Source organism: Larus michahellis, chromosome 9 (genome assembly GCF_964199755.1).
Source record: "Larus michahellis chromosome 9, bLarMic1.1, whole genome shotgun sequence".
Taxonomy (NCBI): Eukaryota; Metazoa; Chordata; class Aves; order Charadriiformes; family Laridae; genus Larus; species Larus michahellis.
In genome coordinates, this window is record NC_133904.1 from 9,744,147 (window position 1) to 9,756,314 (window position 12,168).

A 12,168-nucleotide genomic window follows, 5' to 3' on the forward strand; every position below is an offset into this window, starting at 1 on the left:
TGTACTAATAAAAAGAGATTGATTTGTTCACAGAAAAGGACAAGATACTAACTGTGGTTTTTGAAAAGGACAGACTTTTTTGCCCCCGAGATTATCTGTTTTAGAGGCCAAGTCAGGTTCTTGCAGAAAACATGTTGGAAATGCCCTATTAATTGTATTTGTTTATTGTCCGTGGTCTTTGTCCAGAGAAAGTGTTGGCAAAGTCCTTTGAGAGATTCCCAGGGCTTCTCTGCCTCTAGGATCACAGCTCTGGTTGAGACAGGAATTCGGAGTACCGATTATTTCCTTAGGGTTCTACTTTGGTGCGGTGGTAATGCAATAGAATGATTTGTACTGAACACCGCTTGTAAGGAGAGAGAGAGAACAGTTCTGCAATGTTTCTTTGAGACGATCAGGCTCTCGTGTTGCCTGATAGTCTTTGGGAACCAATTCCATAATTGGCTTCCCTGGAGTGAAAATGCCCCATCCAATACACTGGACTCTACGGACGGCATCGCCCCAGTCGTCCTGAATTGAAATTCTGTTTTCCCTGGAGCTGAAACCAGTTTCCTGCAGTTGCTCCTTCCTCTCACAGCTGCCCGTGCCCAGAGGTGAGCTGGTGGCAGGAACGGCTCCTTCCCGAGCGTCTGAGAGTGCCCAGGACATCCTGGTCGGTGCTTCAGCCGAGGCACTGCTGTCAGCTGCAGTTATTTCTGTCCGACTCTACCCAGCCATCTTGTGAACGGTGTCCCGATTTCTGAGGAGGAGTTACTTAGAATTGGCTGCTGTGTGATTTCTCAGTTAAGGTTTTGTAACACCATGCACCTTGCACTTGACAAGATGTTTTCAGCGGATGCAGAGCTGTTTTGAGGATTCCTATGTGCCCCAGAACAAGGTCACTTGGCCCATCTCAAATCCCTGCCGTGGTACTTTGCAGTCCTGGGTGCGTGCAGAGTCTCAACGCCCTCCAGCCATGCACTTTGTGTGCTCACCACCGGTAAATATCAAAGATCTCCTGAGAACAGACCTGATTGTGGTGCAAACTATTTTAGATATCGTGAACTCAGTATAAGTAAGCGTAACTTGCAAGTCATCGCAAGAAACGAGTTTTTTTTAAAAAGGAATAAAATGTAGTAGGTGAGGTAGTACAGATTTCCTGTTGTGCACTGCTTTTCTTTCTTTGGGGGGTGAAGTGACTTGTTCCATCGCCTCCTGTTATGTTTACTAATGTCTTGCTTAAATTGTCAGTTGAGTGACCTCCCAATTTAGCCAAAGGTTTGAATGTAGGAACGTAAAGAGATTACAGGAACGAATTGTCAGGAGGAAAGAAAGCTGAAGACAAGCGCTCTGATCCCTATGCAAATAAGGAAACAAGACTTTGTTGATACAGAGTATCCCATTCTTACCAAAACCAATAGATAAAATTCTGCTAAAAGTGCCAGTGTTATTTCCTTCTCTGATATTGATTTCAAAAAAACCTGCTGTGGACATTAATGTTTTGCAGATGGTTGCTTAAGCTGCAAATAGATGTCCACATGTAAATAAGAAAACGCAATATTTTTCTTGCTGTGAGATGGAAAATCACTTGGAAAATTCTCCTGCAGTGTCCAAAATATGGGCAGAGCATTTGTGCACTGTGGTGTCCCAAGGCAATGTTCTGAGTGTGATGCCAACCATCATTGATTTCCACTTCCGAATGATTAGTTTAAAAAAGTGTTTCAGTTTGAACGACCTAAAGCAGGCAAAATTATTCCCTTTCTCAACATCCCATGCTAACTCTCTGATAACTGTCCACGCAAAAGCTTTATCTTTGGTGGGTGGGTAGTAGGGAATGCAGAAAGTCGCAGGTTAGTGCAAAAAAGGTGGGGTTTGGGTTTTTTTTTTGCACGTCTGTGTTTTCTGACAGTCTCTTCCACACAGAGACTGCGGTCTGGGTCACGCAGCATGGCTTAAGTCATGCACCTGGGAAGGGTGGGCTTCGAGACCACTGCCACTTCAGCTGGCTCAGAGTTAGATCCGGGATTACCCCTTCGTGAGACAAAATGTCAATAATGTATGCGTCAGCCTTGCCAAACCTCTCTCTGTCCTCTGCTTAGAAAGCGTTGACTCCACAAAACCTCCCTGTAGATGCCAAATTCATTTCTTTCAATTCCTGTGCTCGAGTCAGCTTCCAAGTGGACTGCACAGCAGTTTCCTATAGAGTCTGCTTCCAGTTGGCCAAGGCTTCCAGTTGGCCAAGGCTTAGAGAGACTCGTGTTTCCTGGAGAGGAAAACTTTCAAAGGTGAACTCTTTACTTCATTCACCTGAAAAAGTGGCTTTCAAAGCTGGGTTAGAGCTATTTCTAGCAAAGTTCATGTTGATATCTTTCAGTTACTGCTATCACATAACACGGCAATAACTGCAGATAGGGTAGCAAACTTTTTACTAGAATTATACTTACAATGCAGTGGGGTTATGCTTTTAAGGCAGCAAGCAATGCAGGCAATGTATCTTTAGGAGTTACCTCTCGTCAGCTGAGACGCAGTAATGAGGCTGCCCGTTTGCTTGTAGTTCCTCTCAGAAAACCAAGGAAGTTTAAGCCACTAAATCACAAACTTCCTAAAAAAATCTCAGCCGAGGCCGATTGCACCTGTGGTTCCCTTGTATAAACAGTCTTTCAAATTTCAGTTTTAAACTGTTAACTTCTGTGAATTTTAACTCAGAAGAATTCAATGAGGTCCCATGTTAACCCGGCCGCCCAGGGAAGTCACTGGAGCGTGTATAAATAGTTTTGAGGGCAGTGTGTTTACATACGCGCTTTACTTTTGAATCCATGGGAGGAGATTGCTACAATAGCATTGGTAATTCTGTTATATATAAAAGGTGAGACTGATCCTTCATATTTGGCAGTGATGCGCAGGCTGATGGGTTTCAGCTACTACACATATAGCAAGATATTGGGAACCCGGGGAAATATCAGTGAAGAGTTTGTTCCACACTTGGTACATTTATGCTTCAGCCCTAGCCAAGGGCAAAAAAGCCTAGCAGTCAGTTCGGGTGTTTTCTTATGAGCAAGTGACTGTTTGATTAAATAGCACCTGAAAACATAACATCGCTTTCAGAGCAAGATCCTAGCTGCAGGGCAACCAGAAGGAAGCTGTTCTGATGATTCTAAATTGCGTGTTTTAGCTCAACGTCTGTTGTATTTAATCTGTGCTTCCCTCACCCGTGGGCAGGGGTAGGGAGCAGTGCTCATGAGGTGCCGTTCCTTCAGGTCTACAGGTTCAAGGAAGGAAGCTCAGAGGTGGCACTTCTGTAGCTGAGTATTGAAAAAAAAAAAAAAGAGGAATAGAAAAGCTTTGAGTGTTCTTTGTTCCCTAAGAAACTTAGTATATTCCTTTCGTACTGTGGATAAAAACTCCATAAATATTGTGTTGCTTGTGGGCTCCAGTGGCTCTCAAGTCCTTCTTAGCAACCCTTTTAATGGGCAGCTGGTGGAAACCCCAAAAATGAACCCTAAGGTTTGCATCTGCGTGTGTGTACACCTACACAATTACATACAAATTGCCCTCTCTGTATTTTACAGTTATTCAGCCCCTCGCTCTTATGGACAGTGATGGTTTCTGCGTGGATTGTGCAGTATCCTTTTAATCGGCCATGGCGTCACGGAATAGTTTTGGAAACAAATGCTACTATCAGCCATTGCTGTGACCGCTTGCTGTCCAAGCCTTGCCCAGTGAGCTTGACATGAAGCCTGCTCACGCCTTTCCCCGCGGCTGCTGGCTGAAGTCGTCAGCTGCTTCCATCAGGAGACAGGTACATCCAGCTGGGACCCGCTCAGGTGACACGTTGCTTTTTCTCTTAGACTGAAGACAGTAAATGCTTTAGTACTAAATACTGTTCAAGGAAACTTTTCCCATGGAATATATGCTGCCTTCATTTCCGTTCCAAATCTTGATTTATTGGGGTTTTTTTGATTTTGTTTCTTTCAGAGATACTGCTTCATTTCTATGCACTTATTATTTCTCACCGAAATCTTGGGTTTATGAGGATTATATGAATTAAATGCTGAGAAAAAGTCGTATCCCTGTGCTGGTTTGCTCCAGCGGGCTGCATTTTGGGATCTAAGAATGTCTAAAAGGCAGTTTAAATCAAATCCCAGGCTATGGAGTACTATACAGAACATTCTCTCTAGGCACAGTATTTCTTCATAAAAAAAGTTATTCCATCTACTTAAATTCCATCTGTAACCAAATTTTATTTGTGCTTGTGCTATGCTTTCATTCCTCTTGTAAAATATTATTTCCTTTGTTCCACACGCAATTTAAATCAAACCACTGTTAGAAAACAACAGGGCGGCACATAACTTCATTGTCTATAGCAGCCCCGTTATAAATCTTTAATGTATGTGCAAGGACTTCGGCAAACAAAGCCTGACGACAGGCTGGCTGTTGACAGGGGAGAGGGCTGCTCACAAAGGCGAGTGTTTGCAAGGTCACGATCTCTTGCACTCCTTTTTTTTTTTTTTTTTCCTGTGCCGCAAGCAGAGTGACTTTTGCAAATGGACGTAGCTGTAGGTTACCAAAAATATTCTCAATATACCTTTCACAGAAGTCTTTTGGGTTCTGATCCAAAGCCAGTGGGAGTCTCCTCGTTGTCTTCCACGGGTTTGGGATCAAGACCCAAAGCAGAAGGCGGCGGGGGAAAAACTCCTTCAGAGATGCAATTATGGCTTAGTTTATTTATTTTTTTTTTACTTGCTAGAATGTGATTACCAACCTGTTCCCATTCTCCAGGCAACTCTTTTAAGAGCTCATTACTGAGGTCTGGCAGAAGGAAAATGATATGGAGTGGCAGCAGGTGTTTTCTGAACAGGAGAATCTGCTTCTTTCCCGAAAATACCCCTAGTGAACAGGAGGATGAGAACTGTAAATGTTGTAACGGTGTGATGAGTCTGAACGGTGAGAGAATATAATGCCAGTCACCTTCAGTTTGCTGACCAAATACAGCACGTGAAAAGGGAAAGGAGAGATCTTCCTGAGTGCTTTTGGACTGAAGGAGGGTTGGAGCAGTCTGCTTTACTTGAGTATTTCCTTTCTGGCTGCCTTCTGCTTACAACTGGCAAAACTGCAATGATGATACAGTGAACTCAGTACCAGACTAGAATCCAGAAAACAGTATTTTCTGGTGGCTTGCAGGTGCAGACAGTAGAAAATCCTTCCATTTTTCTTCCTAGGAAACATTTCCACTGCCTGTAAGACTCAAAGACAGGAATGTAAAATGATAACCAAAAAAGCAAGCAAGCAATGTTTTGTAAAATTGTGCTTCTGAATACAGGGGTTATCAAACTTTTGAACTTGTATGATTTTTCTACGTGGTGATGCTTTCGAAGCTCTGGTGAGGTGACTGTGCAAGGATCTCAAATTCTTTTTTCAAAAATGCTCTCTCCTGCTTGTAGATGAAAGTTTTGAAGCACGAATCCTAAAGCATTCCCCCAAATGGAAGACAAAAAGAACACAGTGTTCATTTTTTCAGAGCTCAGTCTTTTTGTTTTGGATTATCCAAGCTTCATGACTTTGAGTAGTTATGATTTGTCATTATTTGGACTTCTAATAATGGGAGACAATTTCCTGAAAAAAATTGGCTCCTCCTTTTTTGAAGGTTAAGGCTTCCTCTTTTCTTTAGTCTCACTGTTTCATGTAGTCTCTGAAGGGGCTTCTGGTTCATGGCTCCCACCAGGATTTTTAAAACTCATTGCTGAGAGTGAGCCAGCGCTGCTCAGCCACTCTGACGTACTGATTTGCCATGTTCTTTCCCCTGATTTCCCTGATAAAGAAAGCACAAGGATCGCAAAATGACTTGGGTCGCCCCACTGACCAGATGCTCCATTTTTATAGTGGAGGTAAAGGACTCAATATGCCAAGACTCAACGTGACAAACAGTTAACGCCTCCAAGCAAGGCAGGAAAAATGATCTATTACTATATCTCCTCCTAGCCGAATTATGCTCAGACTGAGAGCTGAATTTTAGACTAAGCTGGTGAAAGTCCAGAACAATTCTGCAACATATGGTGTGCTACAGTTATTTGGTAAAAAGTCGTAGATATATTGGTGATGCCGAGAGAGGGAGCGGGAGCTTGAATTTGAATATGGAAAGAAAAATCGGATGGGCGGCATCAGCCACTTTGGACCAGTTTATAATACAAACTAAATGTGTGATGCAGCAAATTCTCCAGTAATCATGAAATCAATCAGAGGGGGCAGGGAGAGAAAGGGGAGGCTTTTCCACCAGATAATTTTGATTTGCTTGAGCATGTGGTTCTTTATAGCCATCAGCACCGATTGGAAGTCTAAAGAAAAGCAATAAGAGAAAAGCTGTGATTTATGGTAAAAAGAAATAAATCCTTTTTCTGTATCTAGCAGAAGAAATGTGAGCATCTGTGTTTTCAGCAACCTTCTGTCTCGTTTCCTTATCTTTCCCTCTGAACAAAGTACTGACTGACACTGGGGATACGACGTTCTTCCTGACTAGGAATCTCTCTGGCCGACTACTCGGAGTTCGGAATATCTGTGGATAGGACCCCCAGAGGCTTAGTCTCGCCAGGGCTAGACGAAATAGATCTGAAATTTAAATGCTAAAATAATGCTGAGAAAAGGTACGCGTCTCTGCAGCCATTGTTCAAGAAAACCCTTGTGCAGTTCAGATGCCGTTTCCTTTGTATTTATGTTGAAAAGGGATGAAAAGACCATTAAAGGTTCCACAAAATGGCTCACGAAGACTCAGAACTGAGCCCACAGCGTGTGGAGTTTCCTCCAGATGTTTCAGTGAGAATCACATATCTGATTTGCAGTCTGTCACCGATCATCAAGTTTATTAGGATACATAATTTCACAGCCTAATTTTAAAGTTCACTGGATGGAATTACCTTCCAGAAAGCCAGGTGCCAGAATTCTTGCCTAAAGCTTTAGAAAACAGGTACATAAGGTGGAGAAATTGTGGACCCATTCTTCTGTATCTCCTGAAGGTCAAACTGCCTCACACGTACACTTTGAAGGTACTTTGCAAAACATAGAGCATGATCTTTCTAATTCTGGATGGTTTTTTGGGTGCATATCTATACCTTTTGAACAGCATTTGGAAGAGCCAAGTACATTATTTTTGCTTCTGTTTAAAACAACAGCTCAGGCAGCAGTATTTAGGAAGTACTCGATCTTAGTCCTTTAATCCTCCTTGAATACTACCGCACTGCTGCCTTACACACAGTGGGTTCTGGGGCCTTGTGTGGATGTGGAAAGCAAAGATAGTCGCTGTGGTAAAGAAAATATTCTGAACTGTAGCTATTGTAGAGCATTAAGCAATTGCCCTTGGTAAGAAGTGATAGTAGCAAATAATAGCATATTCATTTCGTTGTTGAAAATGGATTGTCCAAGCGTATATTTGAAAATTTTTTAGAATTCCAATTAAATCCGATCTTGATGCTCACAGCAGATAAGTATAATGAAGATTCTAAGAGATCCGCTTTCATACATATGAATAAAATAATTATTATGCAGCATATCTAAGTAGTTGACTCCATCAGCAAGCCTACCCTTGAATAACAGGAAAGGGGGAAAAAGGCCTTCCCTTTGTAGTCAGAAAGAAACTATTGACTACGTATGTGGCACGCTTTGGACATCACTATTTGTAAGATTTTTCTTTATAAACGTGACAGCTCTACTAAGCATGGTACAAAAATTCTCTACCCTTGTACGAATACACCTAAGCTTCTTTCTTTGAGAATGTGCTGAATGTCGTATCTCCTAACGTAACATCGTCCGCACCGTTGGTTCCTGGCACAACCATGACACAGGTTTTCACCATGCTTTGAAATTATGGAGCATGTTTACCCACCCACTGTATATTCTTTTATGCAGTTTTGTACTGGAAGCCTTGTCTCTGCTACTTAAATGACAAGATGGTGCAGTTGTGTTTCATATTGTAAGGAAACATCAGTGCTTCTGCAAGTGACAAAGCGGTAGAGATATAATGATGTAAATTAAAGCAGTTTAGGTGATGACAAATGTTCAGCAACTACCGTTAATTAATTAAATTGACTTGCAACTCGTTACTGGCGATGTAGGATAAAATCAGTGAACTTCCCTTTGCGTGTATCTCTCCAAGATTGCAATGCAATAAAGTGAACTTGACTTATGAGGCAAGGCTCCTGCCAGGGTTACTTAAAAGACAGGATGAAGAAGTGAGAACATTTGTTTACTAATATACTTACTCTAGACTGCTGAGAAATTAGATTTTATACCTAGTGTTCTCCATTTTAAATTTGACATGAACAATAATATCTGGCAAATAATTCTAAGGTTCCAGTTCAGGAAACACATTTTGATTAGAGACTCGGGGTTGCATGAAGGCATAAAACCAGCTATAATCTTTCTTTTCATCTTGTGATTCTCATTATGAATCCACTATCTTTCCAACATCGACTCTTTACTCGTATTTATTTTCCTCCCCCTGTTTTGTTCCTCAGAGAAAATAATTTGCAAACAGTAGCTTGTTAAATTACCAGAATTAGTTTACCTGAAAATGTCTGATGATAATGTCATCAAAACTGCGTGTTCTGAGTACGTTCTAGTTACAGGTGAAATCCCTGCTATTTCCTCATGATAGATAAATCAATATTAGGTTTATAATGCTCGTTCAGAGATATCTTATAATAAATCCTCGTATGTTCCAAATTCATTATTGGTTTTGCTGGATATCTAGACGGAGAAAACGGGGACAGATGACATAAGCACTGATTGTGGACCCGGTAGTGGGAGAATTGCACCGACCTTAGGCTCAGGTCCTTAAATGAGAGCAACTATAACCCCCACCAAGTGCTCGTGAAGAGAAAGGGAGAAGTCGGGATAGGAGGGAAAGGGAGGAGGGGAGCAGATCAGATTCAGACAGGATTCACCCTCCTCGTAGATTTGTCCATCTTCAAAGATGTACAGCTAATGAAGAATAACTATCACTTATTAATTGCTCATTATCTTAATGCTTGCAACTCAGTAGCGCCATATGTCGCAAGGGTTCTGTTAGGCAAAAAGGAGAAAATTCTCTTGACTGCAGTGTCGGAGGGAATAGCCGTGAGGAGCACCCGAGTATCCATCTCCGGGATAAAAGTCCCCAAGACGGGCATGTCGCCTATGAGTGGAAAGACGCGGTAACTTCCAGGGCATTTCTCAGTGCCGTTAGCTGTGCCTGGGACTAAACATCACACACATCTTTAGCAGCATCCCTGCAAAAACTCTTGCAGCAGAAACGGAAGTTCATTTGTCTAATTGCTGAGAATGATCCCTTCTAACAGAGGGACACTACAAATTTTGCTCAAAACTAAAGTGGCAGATAAATCCAAGAGGAAATTTCTTCCCCGTTATGTAAAGGCTTCCTAAACGTGTCACAATAGTTTACAATAACCAAACAAACTTCAACTTCTAAAAAGAAATTGAGTTGGAAAATTAAAGACTGCTTTCATTAGTGCTCCTTTACGAGAGATCGATGGCTATTTCATGTTGACATTTGACTGAACAGCAAGAAAAGAATCCCTAACTTTTGGCACTTGCATGTACTGCTCTCTAAAAGATTTGGCATGCGTTGCCTTCAAGAGTTAAACGTGCCCGAAGCCCAAAATGGCAGTTATTCTCAAGGCAGGCAGTTATTCCAAAGCCGGAGCCTCGTAAGTCACTGACAGCGCTGTAGCAAGAAACCAGAGGAATACAGCTCGATATTAGTCCCTAAATTAACAGACCGAAAACTGCAGAGTCAAATTTGCTTTAAACGCTGCACAGAGTTTCTTCCAAAGGCCCGCAATTATTGTCCAAACTGTAATTTTGCAAACCCTTCCGAACTGTGTAAAAAATCCCCCTTCTTACAAACCAAACTTTAAATCATGCTTTCCCTCTCCTGCCGGGTACAAATGGAAAGCTGTTACTGCAGAGTGCAGAAACAGAACGTTTGAATCTGAAGAAAGCCACAGCTGTGCCACGATAAAGTACCGCTTATGAGCGTTTATCTACAAAAAAAGCACCTGCAATTTCAGACCACGTTGAAGTATTCACCTCAAACTGTAGAAATTAGCCATATCTGCTGAAGTCAAATGAAAGCGTTATTCATCATCCAGGCACTCCTTCACATAGTTGCAATCTACAATTTATCATTATCCCAAGGCACAGTCCCCGGAAACCCAGCATTAGAGTAACAGCGCAGAGAATAGTTTGCACCCAAGCACAGGAAGCATGCTGTGGAATTAAGCGAGAGCGCACAAACGTACGCTGATATTAAGTTATTAAGCACCGTCGCTGTTTAAACGCCGTCAAACATGACTATAGAGAAAAGCCACGAACCTAACGGTACTAGTTCAGCCCAGGACCGTACAGCGAGCGCTCCCCCGCAACACACGCACAACCACACCGCGCAAAATGCTACAGCCGGTGTCACTGCCTTTCGCCTCCATCCCTCCACCTCAGTTAGAAACAACAGCAACAACAAAAAATCCTGCAGCCCTGACACTGCTCCCGGGCTGGAGGTTGTGCCTCTCTCTCCCAGCACGAGCTGCAAGGCTCCAGCTCCTGGTGAGCCCCGGGACGCCGTGCCTGCTGCAATATCCGAGTCACTTACTGCATTGCTCTTCAGCGGAGCGCAAGTGGCTGCTCTTGCCGGGCACACATGGCTCGCTCAGCCGGAGGGGTTCTCTATTCAGCACGATTCAGCTCCGGAGTCTCTGCCTGTGGAGGGTAATCGCCTGTGCTCTCCACTGGGGTTTTCTGGCTGCAGTGGCTGTTCTCCCTAGCCATTGCCTCTGGTGGATGCTAAGTAAGCAATCCCCCGGGGCTTCATAACGAAAGGATGAGGAGTCACAGCTTTCGAGAGCAGATAAGGTGTTCTGCCGAAAGCCTCTGTGCTTCCATGGCATTTTAAAGGCGAAGGGGCTGGGGATGCTTTCATCCTGCCTTACAGTTCTCCCTAGTGCAAGTTGTTCTATTCTCTTACTTGCAGTCGAATTCGCAGCCAAACACTACTTTTTATGTTTCAGGGAGATCTCGAGTTTACATTACAAATTCAAGGCACTGCATTTTTATATGTTGAGGAACAAACTCTTTCAATTGAACTTAATCTTCTGTTTTTCAGAAGTGAAGGGGAGGGGTTTCCTAGCTCTGTACCAGCCCCGCTTACATAAAGGGTACGGCCACAAAGTAGCAGCCCAAAACTTCATGGACTAACATCCCAGATTTAACACGCTCCAAGCACTGTTCTAGTCTTGATGGAGGGACTGTCCCCCTCGTGCGTTGTCTGTAAGGCGTCTGTCACTGTGTGGTGAGGCGGCTGGTCCTACGGCATGCTGATGGGGTAGAAGTAACCAGCAGTAATAATAAAGAGGCAGAAAGAGCAACAGCCACGGTAAATAGTTTCTCATTAAGGCGCCTAATTTTATCACTGTGGTGACATGTTTGACTCCGTGCCTTTGGGAAGCTGTGGGGGAACTGCACCGGCTTTCCCTCTAAGCAGCTGGAGTGAGGCATACGGAGGAGCGGATTTGTGTGCCGCCCGCTCCAACCCGGACCTTCACGGGGACTCTCAGGAGAAGAGACCCATCCTGGACCTGTTTCCCAGGCCTCCTGTCACCTCCCGGTGCTCATTGCGCCTAACCAGGTGTGGGAAATTGGTGAAAACAAACACATTGCAGTCCTGCAGGTGAAAAACGTGATGCATTCTCCACCGGGGTGCCCCAGTAGATAGCACTGCAAGCATTAATTAAGATTTCTTAAGACTAGGTGTTGTGTAAGGTGTTGATTCGCTCATCCCCCTAAGGAATGGGCAGGGGAGGCTTTCTCTGCCACTGCCAGGGGCACTAAGACCTGGTGAGAACAGCAGCAGCTTCGCGTTGGCGAGAGGGGGTTTTAACCCCCTTAGTAATGGCTTTGAGCGTCCCCAGAGGCGGATGATCCTTTCCGATAGCGTGGGGAAATCCCAGCCACCAAAAACAGCGTGGCTAATAAATTTTGCGGGCATGTTAATTGGATCCTTTAGAAAAAGGGCAGTCAAGGACAGGCATCTAGAAAGAGCATGTCACGTTTTTCCTTTGGAAAGTGTTTTTATTATCCGGACTTCTCCTTTTTCTGGAAGTTCTCTATCAATGCAGCTTTCTACGATACCCCTCAGCATCATCAGTACTG

The 12,168-nt window shown here is 43.5% G+C and overlaps 1 protein-coding gene across 1 annotated transcript in view; it reads right to left on the reverse strand.

Annotated features, from left to right (window-relative positions):
- The window catches only part of CTXND1 (cortexin domain containing 1), a 34,922-nt gene extending 24,199 nt beyond the window's left edge, over window positions 1-10,723 (reverse strand). The window contains exon 1 of the mRNA XM_074600800.1: window positions 10,613-10,723. The gene's annotated coding sequence lies outside the window, so the exon portion shown is untranslated. The remainder of the gene's footprint in view (window positions 1-10,612) is intronic.
- Between the last annotated feature and the right edge of the window lie 1,445 nt (window positions 10,724-12,168).